The sequence below is a fragment of the Cryptomeria japonica genome, chromosome 2 (genome assembly GCF_030272615.1).
Source record: "Cryptomeria japonica chromosome 2, Sugi_1.0, whole genome shotgun sequence".
Lineage (NCBI taxonomy): Eukaryota > Viridiplantae > Streptophyta > Pinopsida > Cupressales > Cupressaceae > Cryptomeria > Cryptomeria japonica.
This window is the reverse complement of record NC_081406.1, coordinates 307888439-307901992: the sequence shown is the minus strand read 5'-3', so window position 1 is coordinate 307901992 and position 13554 is coordinate 307888439.

The following is a 13554-nucleotide window of genomic DNA, read 5'->3' as shown; positions in this document are numbered from 1 at the left end:
GGACTAGAAATATTGTATACCATATCTGTGTTGGTTATATCCTCTTAATTTTAACTTATTTTCATTACTTCCTGTGTATTTTTCTATTCCTTGGGCATTGTCTGTGTATATGGAGAGGTGTAACTTACAAACATTTGTATACCATATCTGTGTTGGTCATATCCTCTTAGTTTTGTCTTTTATTCATTATTGTTTATGTATTTTTCCATTCCGTGACATTTTCTGTGTATATGCCATATGGGGAGGTAGTTCTGATCAAGATCTAATTAATTTTTGAGGTGCTCTTGCAAGTGGGACTAATTCATTTCATGTTGCCCTGGTTGAGGTAAGTTTTTTAATGAATTTTTCCATCTCCTTTGTTTCTTTAAGTTTAGAAAGTAGCCACTTTGCAGGGTAACGGAGTTTAATTGTGTTTTCATTTGAGATTCCTACAAAATGCCTATGAATTGCCAATTATTAGTAAGTTTCTCTAAAAGACACTGATGGTTTAATATGTGCTTATGCCATCTTTCATAAATTATCATGTAGTCATGTCAAACATGAGTTGTCTGAACACAACTCCTTTGAAGTGGTAACTTGTATTCTTGTAAGTGGAGTTTGGTTAAGTGGAGTTTGTCTTAAAGTTGAGGGTGGCCTTGGCCTACAATCTGCGATCTTGACTAGCCAGGTTCTTGCGACAAAGTTATATTGGCAGTGGTGTACCAACTAGCATCAGGTGTGGGATCATATTCTCACTCATAAATATTTGGGTTCCATTAGTAGTTGGAATGTTCCTTGATGCTAGCTAGAGGGCAGGGGCTCAGAGATGTGGCATACTTTGAAAGTTGGAGTGCAGCTTATTAAGGACAGGCTCTTTTGGATTTGCAATAAAGGTTCGAAGGCTTTTTTCTGGTTGGACTCTTGGGATGGTAATCCCCCTATTCTTTCTATGTATCATCATCTACAACCTCTTTATGATATATTTGTAGCTACTGGTTGGACTACGATTGGTCAATACAAGATTATACATAATTTGGGGTTGGTTGTTAGTTATAGATGGAAGGGTTCTGGTGAGTGGCCACCTAGGGGTTCGGAGGACTCTCGACAGGAATTGGCTCATATTCTTGTTTCCTAGAGGATGCTTTGTCTCACCAATTCCTTTGAAGTGGTAACTTGCATTCTTCTAAGTGGAGTTTGGTTAAGTGGAGTTTGGCTTAAAGTTGAGGGTGGCCTTGGCCTACGATCTACGATCTTGACTAGCCGGGTTCTTGCGGCAAAGTTATATTGGCAGTGGTGTACCGACTAGCATCTGGTGTGGGATCGTATTCTCACTCATAAATATTTGGGTTCCATTAGTAGTTGGAATGTTCCTCGATGCCAGCTGGAGGGCAGGGGCTCGGGGATTTGGAATACTTTGAAAGTTGGAGTGCAGCTTATTAAGGACAGGCTCTTTTGGATTTGCAATAAAGGTTTGAAGCCTTTTTTCTAGTTGGACTCTTGGGATGGTAATCCCCCTATTCTTTCTATGTATCATCATCTACAACCTCTTTATGATATATTTTTAGCTACTGGTTGGACTACGATTGGTCAATACAAGATTATACATAATTTGGGGTTGGTTGTTAGTTATAGATGGAAGGGTTCTGGTGAGTGGCCACCTGGGGGTTCAGAGGACTCTCGACAGGAGTTGGCTCATATTCTTGTTTCCTTGAGGATGCTTTGTCTCACCAATTCCTTTGGAGTGGTAACTTGCATTCTTCTAAGTGGAGTTTGGTTAAGTGGAGTTTGGCTTAAAGTTGAGGGTGGCCTTGGCCTATGATCTGCGATCTTGACTAGCTAGGTTCTTGCGGCAAAGTTATATTGGTGGTGGTGTACCAACTAGCATTAGGTGTGGGATTGTATTCTCACTCATAAATATTTGGGTTCCATTAGTAGTTGGAATGTTCCTCGATGCCAACTGGAGGGCAGGGGCTCAGGGATTTGGCATACTTTGAAAGTTGGAGTGCAACTTATTAAGGATGAGCTCTTTTGGATTTGCAATAAAGGTTCGAAGGCTTTTTTCTGGTTGGACTCTTGGGATGGTAATCCCCCTATTCTTTCTATGTATCGTCATCTACAACCTCTTTATGATATCTTTGTAGCTATTGGTTGGACTATGATTGGTCATTACAAAATTATACATAATTTGGGGTTGGTTGTTAGTTATAGATGGAAGGGTTCTGGTGAGTGGCCACCTGGGGGTTCAGAGGACTCTCGACAAGAGTTGGCTCATATTCTTGTTTCTTGGGAGTGTAACTCCTTGGAGGGATCAAATATTTGGCTTCGGGTAGTTGATTCTTTTGGGAAATATTCAATTACTGTGGGCTACATGAAGTTTGTTTGTCAAATTCATGGTGGTGAAGAGGTGCCTTGGTGGAAACATATTTGGAATAGGTGTTCTTTGCCAAAAAGTAACTTTTTTCTATGGTTGGTGCTTCAGAATCAATGTCTCACTTGGGATAATTTGTGTAACCGAGGTTTTTGTGGGCCTTCTAGATGTGTTTTGTGTGGTATAGTGAGGAGAACACCTCCCATATTTTCTTCTAGTTCTCCTTTGCTAGGTGGATTTGGCACTCCTGGTGGGATTGTTGGAACCATACATATTGGCATGTTTCTTCTCTTGTTGAGTTTTGGGTCTGTTGGAACCAGGCTCATGTCAATACTCCTTTTCTTTAGGTTACCTAGTCTTTAGGACCCACTTTTATTATTTGACACATTTGGTTGGAACAGAATCATCAGATTTTTCATTATGTTAGGTTTGATGTTCAACACGTGTGGTCGAGAATTATGCATTCTCTTCTGGAGACTATTTTGGCTAAGTGTGACGTTGTTGGGGGTGTGGCTCATGGGGAGATTGATATATCTAATAGGTTTAATCTTCCTCTTCAGGGAGATTCTACTAGTCCTAGTATGCAGATGACTCGACAACTTATGAGTAATAGATGTCACCATCCTTTACGAAGGATTTCTAGAATGGGTCATTGGAACCCTCCTCCTCTTGGTGTTTTGAAAATTAATACAGATGGTTCTTGTAGGGGCAATCCTGGGCATGTTGGTATTGGTGGAGTGGGGTGCGATAGTTTTGGGCAAGTCCAATTTCTTTTTTCTATCTATAAAGGTTCCAACACAAATAACTATAAGGAGGCCCTTGTTATTTTGGTTGCATTGGATCACTATTGTTCTCTTCCCTGGTAGCAAATTTTTGTTGAATCTAACTTCCAAGTAGTGGTGTCTTTGTTGAATCGGTAACACTTTGATGGTGCTAGTTGGTAGTTATAGTTGGTTATTCAACAGATTCTTTTTTGTGATTCTTTTGAGTCAATCACTTTCCTTCATATTCCTAGAGAATGGAATGGGGTGGTTGATTGTCTTGTCAAATGGGCCTTTGAATTTATGGAGGGTTGGTCTATTGAGAATAGGGCTCAATTATATCTAGAGTTGTCTCATATGTTGGATCAACTAGTTGATCTGGATAACTCTTTGTAGTTCTCTTTGCTAGGCAATTCACCTTCTTTTGTTGTATCTCCCTTTCTGTTTTGAATAAATTTTTATCCCTCTTTATTGTTGAAATCAATTGTTAATATCGGTGTAAATGTAATTTGTAAATTGAGACAATTTAGTGGATAAATGTAATATTTCTTATAAAAAACGGGAGAAGTTGCATTTTTGAATCAGTTGCCTTTGTTCAGATAATTTTTTAGTTTTTATAGTGTTTTTATGTTGCATAAAATTTAACAATTTTTAATTTTTAATTTTTTAATGTTATTTCCTTTGTTCTAATATTTTTCTAGTTTTTATATTGTTTTTTGAAGCAAAAAATTTAACCTTTTGAATTGACATTTGTGTTGCAATGTAATTATGAAACACCATATTATTCTTTAATTATAACAAAGTTTGATAATATTGTAATAATTAGTGTTGTGTTATTAGCAAGTTGTAATTTAAACATGTTTTATTTAGTGTTTTTTTTTGGAATTCATTCATCATTTGTGTGAAATGTGTGTTTAAATTTTGATAGTGACTTTATTTACTTTTACATGAAGTGTGTTTTGAGATTTTCCATTTAGTTTGTGTACGTGTTTAAATTTTGGCATGGACTAATTGTTTGTTTGAAGTGACCTTTAACTTTTATGTTTAGTCTGTTTCACTTTAGCATCTACTAGTTGTTGGAAGTGTGTTTGAACTTTAGGCCTTTACTTTGTGTACATTTATTGTTAGTGCTTTGACATCCCTCTATATTATTTGTTGGCATTGCCTTTTTTCTATATGTTTATGTGAAGTATTTGATTGAGATTTGGCATTAGTTTGTTTAATGCCCCTCCTCGACCTAGTTGATGTGATACATGTGATAGGTTCACCAAGGCCATGAGAGGATGTTCAAGATTACGGTTAGGATGCTAGGTATTTTAGTTTCTTAGCACGACACTAGGCATTATGCGGATTCACGTTATTTGATGGTTGTACGGAGGATGGTGTAGTGTTCACCTTTGAGTAGATTCACATTCCACTTTGGTAGACTTGATCAGATCTTTATTTTTGAGCGATGGATATGATAGACATGATTAGATATACATAATGCATGGATGTTATTTTTTACTTTTCATATGTACCTCATTGTTGATCATTGATAGACATTACATGATTTCATGATTCCTGATATTAGTGGTTATGTTCATGTTTAGTTATGACCTTATATGATTTAGATGTTTAACATGATGATGATCGATTTCTGTATGAATATATGTCGTGGTTGATGCAAAGATGGATAGTGTTAGCATTCTGATTATCATGTGCTTTAATAGATTTTATTGATCTTTCTTTATTATGAAATGGACATGTTAACCCTAGCTCGATTTACTTATGATGCGATGTTGCATGTGTTATGTGTTACTATTTGGATACTATATGACAATCTATGTGGCAGAATCAACGTCACGCCACTCTTGCAAGTGGGATGTGCCATTGCGAAATTCCTCTACTTGTCTGCTATATATATATGTAGACACATAAAAATTTCCATTAATTTGTCCTCATTTAAAATCAAATTTCTCCGAACATCGGGCGAGTCCTTATTATTACACTATCATTTCTCCATAATTCATTATTCATAATTTCCATCTTTCATTATACTATTATTAATATCTCACAATTTATCTATTAAATTTATTAAATAAAACATTATATCATATTCATTTCTAGGCCTTCATGCATTCACCTTATATACATTTCCCTATTTATTTAATAAAACCCTTAAATATCCCCTCCTACCACTTGCCATTTCCCACTTACCATTTCCCATTTACCACTCATCTTCCCTATACCACTCATCTTGCATTATCCCATATTCATCCCACAACATGAACTCGCTTGGAGAAAATCTATTTAAACAAGCCCCCCTCTCTTATTTGAGCATCTCATCTTTGTGCGTCGAACTTATGTCAGTTTGCATTCCAATATCTTGACATCTTATCCACTATCTTTGCATTCTCAAATCTCCATTTCCTCATAGCTTTTTGCATAAGTGCTTCTGAGAGCAAATATATCAAATGTGAAATCTTGAGGAATATGAGTGTAATGGAGTGAACTTTTGTTGCATGCATGTGTGTTTCTACTTTATATTTTAATTTGCATGTATGTGTTTTGCAAGTACTTCATTGTTGGATTTTGGAAGAAGCTAAATCCATGATTTAGTTTCCCATTTCCTCCCTCTACAATTGGCACGCCTGGTTGGTGGGACAACCTTTGTCTTTGCATAAATTTGATTTTTGTTTGATAGAAAATGATTATGTTCCCTCTTATGGCATCCAATCTTGTGTTTCAAAGATAATCTCCCGAAACTACTAATTTCATTTTGATGCAGGACGCATATCAAACAAATGGTGATTTGAAATAGATTGTTTAATTTTTTTAGCTTAGATCACATTTTGAATTGGTGCTTTAAAATTAATTAGTGTCTTTTGTGTCTTGAGCATATAGGCTCTTTTTGTTTGACCTTTTAGAGGGCCTGCCTCCCGAGAAGCCCTTAAGGCTCGGTGAGAGGGAACAACCCAAGTGGTAATAGGCTAAAGCCAAGCTCTTCCGAACCACTATAAATAAATGTGTTTGTGACAAAAGTTGCAAGCAACGAGTGTTGATTAGTTCATACCGACGGCATGTCTCCCCATAAACCCTATAGAGCACAACCTCTATAGGTTGGGAGCCTTCCTTAAGGGAGTGTATGTCGCCACATGTATGGCCACTTGAACGGATGCCCTTACTAGACACTTTTTGTGTTAGAAGCCAAAAACCTTCTAGTTGTTGACGCAGGAGGTCGGACCTTTGAAGTGGCTCACATTCTTACAGTTCTTAGTAGAGATACAAAGTTTGCCATGTGGAGTTTTCATGGGGACTGATGCTTAGCTGCCCTAGAGAAGTGAGTGTCGAGGGTGGAGCTAGTGGGGTCAAGCATCTAAGTATCCGCTCTGAATTACGTAGGTCGGGGTAACCTCCCAAGTGAGATTCAATAGCTATTGTCCTAGCCAGCCTTAGGATTGTGCTTGAATGTGTTTTTATTGCAAAATCAAACAAACATTCTGCCATGTTTTTTGAGTGTGTGCACAAACAAACAAGACAATTTCACAATCAACACCACACTTAAAATCGAAACACTTTACAAAAACCTTGGTCTAAGCTTTCAAGTATACATCCACATTGTAAAACAAAAACATTGTGAAACAAAATTGTCCTTGAAACGTTGAACTTGTGTTCTCAAAACAATCATTTCAAATCTCTTGAGACGTCACTTTTGGAGTTCTGGTCTTTTAGGTCCTCGCATAGTCACGTCATTCTAGCTTGCCATACCTTTTAGGTCCTTACATAGTCTTCACCTAGTTTCACCTTTCATCCTTGCATATCTCATTTAATTATGCCTAGTCCTTTGCATACCACCCTTAGATCAAACCTTTACATACCACCATTAGGTTGTAGCCTTGCATAATTCCCTTAGACCATACCCATAATCTTTGCATAGCCTTCCATCATTCCATTAGGACATAACCTTAAACCTTTCACAAGTTCCTTAGGTCATTTCATCATTGGTCCTAGCATTTCATTATTATTTGCATATCAAAACCCAAAAAAAAATCATTTCTTGCACTTAGGATTTCTCGTCTTAGGTCTGACATCATCTTTTGATCATCAATCCCCCTTACCACTTGAGGTGCATCTTCCTTGAGTTAGGGAATCTATCAGTGTCTTTGAGTTGGTATTCCGCTTGGAGTTCATCATCTCCTATCATAGCATGTCCTCTCTTTGATAACTTATCCTTGTGTCTATCCATCATAGCATAAGTCAAACCCCACATTGGAAATATTTTCAGACCTAGAGTATCCTTAGTCCTTGCATCAAACATCATTCATTCTCATATCCCATTTAGGGTTTAGCTACACATCACTTTCCTATCACATAGATTGCATTTTTACATTGATCCTTGGTTGCATCCCAACTTCACTCATATCATATAGTACCCCCTTTATCACTTTAGTGTTTGCATCATACCTAGAGTCTCATACATTGTCCTAGGTCAAAGATCAAAACTATCGTAAATATCCATGGCTACCTTAGCCCAACAAATTCAAGATCTCAAGAGAGAAATATATGACATGCAAGCCCAAAAAAATATTCAATGACCCCTCTTGAGATAAAATTTCATGATATCAAGAACAACAAACTTCAAGAAATGTTAAATTGACTATATAAGATGGAACAACAAGTGATTGAAAATCAAAAACCAAATCTCGAACAAGATCCCATGAATTCTTTACCAAGACAACAAGACATTTCTTCAAAATATCCCCCAAATAGACAATTTACACCTTTGGGACAATCTATTGAGTCAGCTTTGAAAGAGATTCTTGAGCACAATATTATCATATTGCCTAACAAGACCACATGGGGATGTGAATTTTTGAGTAATTATTGTGCATATCATAGACATAACAAACATAAGACTTCAATGTGCATGGAATTAAAACATAAAATTCAAGACCTCCTTGATAATGGTGTTATTGAAATTGAAGATCCTAATGATTCACCTAAGGAGAAACTAGATGTCATTACCAAACATGATAAAAATAATACACCCATGTCTAGCAAGGCTCCATATGTGGCCTCCATCTCTTCCACGATGCCCTCATCTCCTAAAACTTCTCAACAACAATCCATACCATCTGCTTCAAACAATGAACCTAATGGTGAAACTTCTCATGTTGACCCTCAAGGTCTATCCACAATACAAATCCAAGATAATCCATTCTTTTATACAAATCCTTTATACGATTTAGATGTCTTAGATTCCAATCATACCCACTCTAGAAGGCCCGATCCAAAATTCTTCCCCATCATTCAAAAACATGAACACCTTCCAAGAATCCCCCATGCATATCGAAAACACTAGCCCTTCCTTAGAAGTGACTCCATGTTAAGAGGATAATCTGAAGAATGAAGAAACAAGTCCTATCATAAATTAAGATCAAGACACCAAAACTCTCTAATCCCATCTAATGGTTGAAAAAGATCCTACCTCCCTAGATCCCATGATGATCCCCTTGTACCTTTCCATTCCTTCCAAGATGATCCCCTTCCATCTCAAGAGCAAAGCATCCTTCCAAATCCCATTCCTAATCTACTTCCTAAGCAAGATCATGATGCCTCTTCCACCTTTTCAAATGGTCCTATTCAAAATAAAGTGTCAAACACCCTTCCTATTCTATCCAATGGTCCTCTTCCATGTCAAGATCAAAGTATCCCTTTATTCCCTTGTCAAAATTCTCCATGTTTGCCTTGAGTCCATCATGCCCATAAATTTCTCTCATGATCCTATCAACCATTGCAAGCCCCCTCCCCTCAAAATGGACTTGCCTCTAGCATCAAAAGTAAGAAGAAACCCTTTGTTAAAAAGATCTTTCAAAGCATGCATTATTGAAGAAAAGGGTTAGACATCCATGAACACGGTATATTAGAACCCCCTAATATAAAAAAAAATCTTGATTATAATGGTTACATTTCTCACTCTCAAGATGTCTTTATCCTTCATAAATCCTACATTTATCCAATTAAATCCAAACACACACTTTATGGATCCTCCAAATCTATTTTGGATCCCTATATAGCAAAATCAAATCCTTCAAACCTTTCATCTATCTTAGGTCCCTATATCCCTCCATCTCCTATCCATGTTACCCCTAGCTTTCAATCCACTAACCTTACCATAAGTCAAGATCAACAAAGGCACACATCCTTGAGAACCTTCCAACAACCTACTCACATGAACTCTCCCTATCATTCATATACATCCATGAATCCTAATTCCATTGGAAGCAACTTGGAAGCCAAGCATAAAATTCCAATATTAAAAAATCCACATGAATCAAAGGATCAACATGTCCCATCTAATCGACATGCAAAAACAAAGAAAAATTTAATGCAAAAAGAAAAAGAAATTTCCAAAAGGCCACAAAGGCCCACAAAGAAAGAAGAAAATTCAACATTTGTATGGCTTCCTAAATCCTACATCGAGGCAATGCGTTCTAAAGAATCACAAAAAAATGAAAAATCAAGAACCATGTGGATTTCCAAGTCGCTCGTACAGGACTGGCACACTAAAGAAAAATCAAAATTGGCATTCAAGTTTGCTACCCCAGCGTCTCCCACATCCACTATCCTAAAACCTATTTCACCTCCTACATCCATTTTGGCTCCTTGTGTCCTAAAATCTACATCAAAATCATAAAATCTGAAATCCTCTATTCCTCCACCAGTCCAACACCCCTCAAGGTGTGTGCCAATGTTGATCTTGCCAGCATTTCCATCTAGCCATGCACAATTCTTCCAACATCCCATCCATTATCCAACACCTATGTTCTATCCTTTCATCCCTCTTATCCAATCCTTTGCATAAATCCTTATAACCTTTTCATCTTATCATCCATTTCATCTCCCTTTACCATCACCCTATCGACATCTTTGAGCATACCTTCAATAGCCATGGATCGTTATAGAACATATTTCAAGGGTATTATCTAGAGAACAACTTGATTCCTAAGTCATATCTCCTATCAAGTATACATCATCTTCCAAAAGTTCAAAAAAGTCAAAAAAGTCAAAAAAAATGAAAAAAAAGAAAAGCAAAAAAAAAAAAAAAAAAGAGAAAAGAAAAGAAAAGAAAAAGTGAAAAAACAGAAAAAGTAAAGAGGAAAAAATTCGTCCATTGGTGAAAACTTGGTAAACAGGTGCCCTGGGCAAGTACCATGATGAAAACCTGGCAAACATGCATCATGTGTAATCCGTTATTTTCTTGCACTATTCAATGGGGGCAAGTTCCATCAGTGTACATCCATCTATTATCTCTCATCTTCCATTATCCCTCATTCACTCTATATTCATACATATCCCTATTTTCACCTTTGATCTTGACAAGGTTAAGGACCTTTGCAGGCTTTGTGTGTTGTATTTATTGTACTTGATCCACACCCTTCAGCTCCTATCCTTCATTATCACCCTTTGATATTGCATATCCTATCTACCTCCTAGCCAAATCTATCCCTTGATCTTGATCCAAACTAAGGACATAAAATGTAACAAACCTCTTGATATGGTCATTTCTTTGGACCATATGACATTAGTTAAACCATACCCTTGATTTATATTTCTATAGCCGGTCTTTGAGCTTGCATTAACATGCTATCCTATTGTGAGATAGTCCTTGATAATCACATAAGATTTCTCCATCATTCACTTATTCATTCATGTCATGTTCATTCATTCATTCGCTCAAAATCTCTTTTGCATTGCTAGACACTAGGGGCAAATGTCCTGAAAAAAAATCTTTAAAATCATAAAATGTCTTGAAAAACAAATCTTAAAAATCATAAAATGTCCTGAAAAAAATCTTAAAAATCATAAAAAATGTCTTGAAAAAATATTAAAAATCATAAAATGTCCTGAAAAAATCTTAAAAATCATAAAATCTCATGAAAAAATCCTAAAAATTAAAACATTCATAAAACCCTAAAAATCATAAAACTCCAAAAACATGCAATAAACATTGTGATGACACAAACACTTCGGACAAGCATGCAACTTTGGAACTTCAACGAACTCATGACGGGATGAGACTTAAATTGAGCAAACAGAACAACATCTGATCAACTTATACACCCGAACCCATCAACTGTGAACAAAAAAATCCTTCGACATGAAACATATTGTTTGCTTATTTTCTCTTGATTGTTTTTTATTTTCCTTTTTGGTGACATGTCTTTAAGCTTTTCCAGGATGTCTCTAACTAGAAAGGTGATGGGTTGGTGCTCCTGCACCAAAAGGCGAGGATGGGGCATGTTCACTTGTTTGCTGCTTGCAGGATGTTCCTTAGGAATATGATGACACATCTTAGGACATGATTGCTTAAGATCATCGAGGACATATTGGTTTGATACACACTGAGGCATTCCTTTACTGTTTGATATATTTTCTTTCTCGCAATTGGTGTGACTATTTCATTTGGGTCTAATTGATATCCGAATGATTTTTTGTCTTTTTCTATAATAAGCTCGATGATGATACAAGCACTTAAAAAGCACAAGAATTCTCATCACTTTCATATCCTCTTTCTCATCATTCTTCATAATCATCACTTTTCTCTTCTCATCCTCCTTTTCATCTATCTTTTTCATCATTTCTTTCATCATCTTCATCATTCTTCTTATTGTAGTGAGATTGATCAAACACTTTATCCAACTGATTTAATGTCTTTGAATCTTTACTCTCTTTATCAACCAACTGGCTTCTTATAATCTCAATGCCCCCAGAGTCAATCAATCAATCAATCATTGGATCACTTTATCTCGCGCTAGCATAAATCCCTATCAGCTTAATCAGCTCAATCAACTTAATCAGCTTATCAATATGGCTATATTGTTCATTTCCATCAATTTTTCAATTATGCCTCATCAACTGTGCATTTCTATCAAATGTACATCTCAATCTAATCACTTGTACAATATCAATCATCCAATCTTCTCTCTTCTGATCTATTGAGAGATCAATCCCATCATTCTGTTTGATCAATCTCTCGAGGGGGAATAACCAATCAATCATCATCCTTACCAAGACAACTATGGGGCATATATCAGCTGATCATTTTCTTTGAAACAATGCGGCAGGCTGCATTGTCTCAAAGAGGGGCAAAATGTAGACACATAAATTTTTTGATTAATTTGTCCTCATTTAAAATCAAATTTCTCCGAACATCGGGCGAGTCCTTATTATTACACTATCATTTCTCCATAATTCATTATTCATAATTTCCATCTTTCATTATACTATTATTAATATCTCATCATTTATCTATTAAATTTATTAAATAAAACATTATATCATATTCATTTCTAGGCCTTCATGCATTCACCTTATATACATTTCTCTATTTATTTAATAAAACCTTTAAATATCCCTTCCTACCACTTACCATTTCCCACTTACCATTTTCCATTTATCACTCATCTTCCCTATACCACTCATCTTGCATTATCCCATATTCATCCCACAACATGAACTCACCCGGAGAAAATCTATTTAAACAAGCCCCCCTCTCTTATTTGAGCATCTCATCTTTATGCATCGAACTTATGTCAGTTTGCATTCCAATATCTTGACATCTTATCCACTATCTTTGCATTCTCAAATCTTCATTTCCTCATAGCTTTTTGCATAAGTGCTTCTGAGAGAAAATATATCAAATGTGAAATCTTGAGGAATAGGAGTGCAATGGAGTGAATTTTTGTTGCATGCATGTGTGTGTTTTGCAAGTACTTCATTGTTGGATGTTGGAAGAAGCTAAATCCATGATCTAGTTTCCTATTTCCTCCATCTACCATATATATATATATATGTATGTATGTATGTATGTATGTATGTATGTATGTATGTATGCACATGTTTTTTCATGGTGGTTGCAGGTTTGTAGGTACTGAGGCATTCATTCCTCCTGGGAAAATGAGTGTGAGCTCCCCTAGATCGACAGGTGCGAGTGTTCCTCTTCCCAAAAATGAATATGTGGTTAGAGGTGTTGATGGTTCCCTACCCGCACTCTAGATCTAGGTTGGTCATCCAGCGTTGTGGTCTGTCTTGGCATGGTATGCCATGTGGTCATGTTGTCATGTCGTCCTGATTGTGAGTATGAGGCATGGAGAGTTTACGTATTTAATTTGTTTGATTTATTTAATGTGATTTATTGATTATAGCAATAGATTGGTTATTTAATCTATTTAATTTGAGATTAATGATCTATGTTTTATTAAGTAACTATTTAATCTTAATTTGTGATTTTAGTGTTATTTCAATTATTAATGTTTAATGATTATTAATATTTGATGATTTTAATTATTTAACTATTTTCACTTTTGAATTTAAAGCTAATTATTACTTTATGTCACTTGAGATTTATTTGACGACTATTACTTAAATTTGATTGAAATTTTATTTCATAATTATTATTTA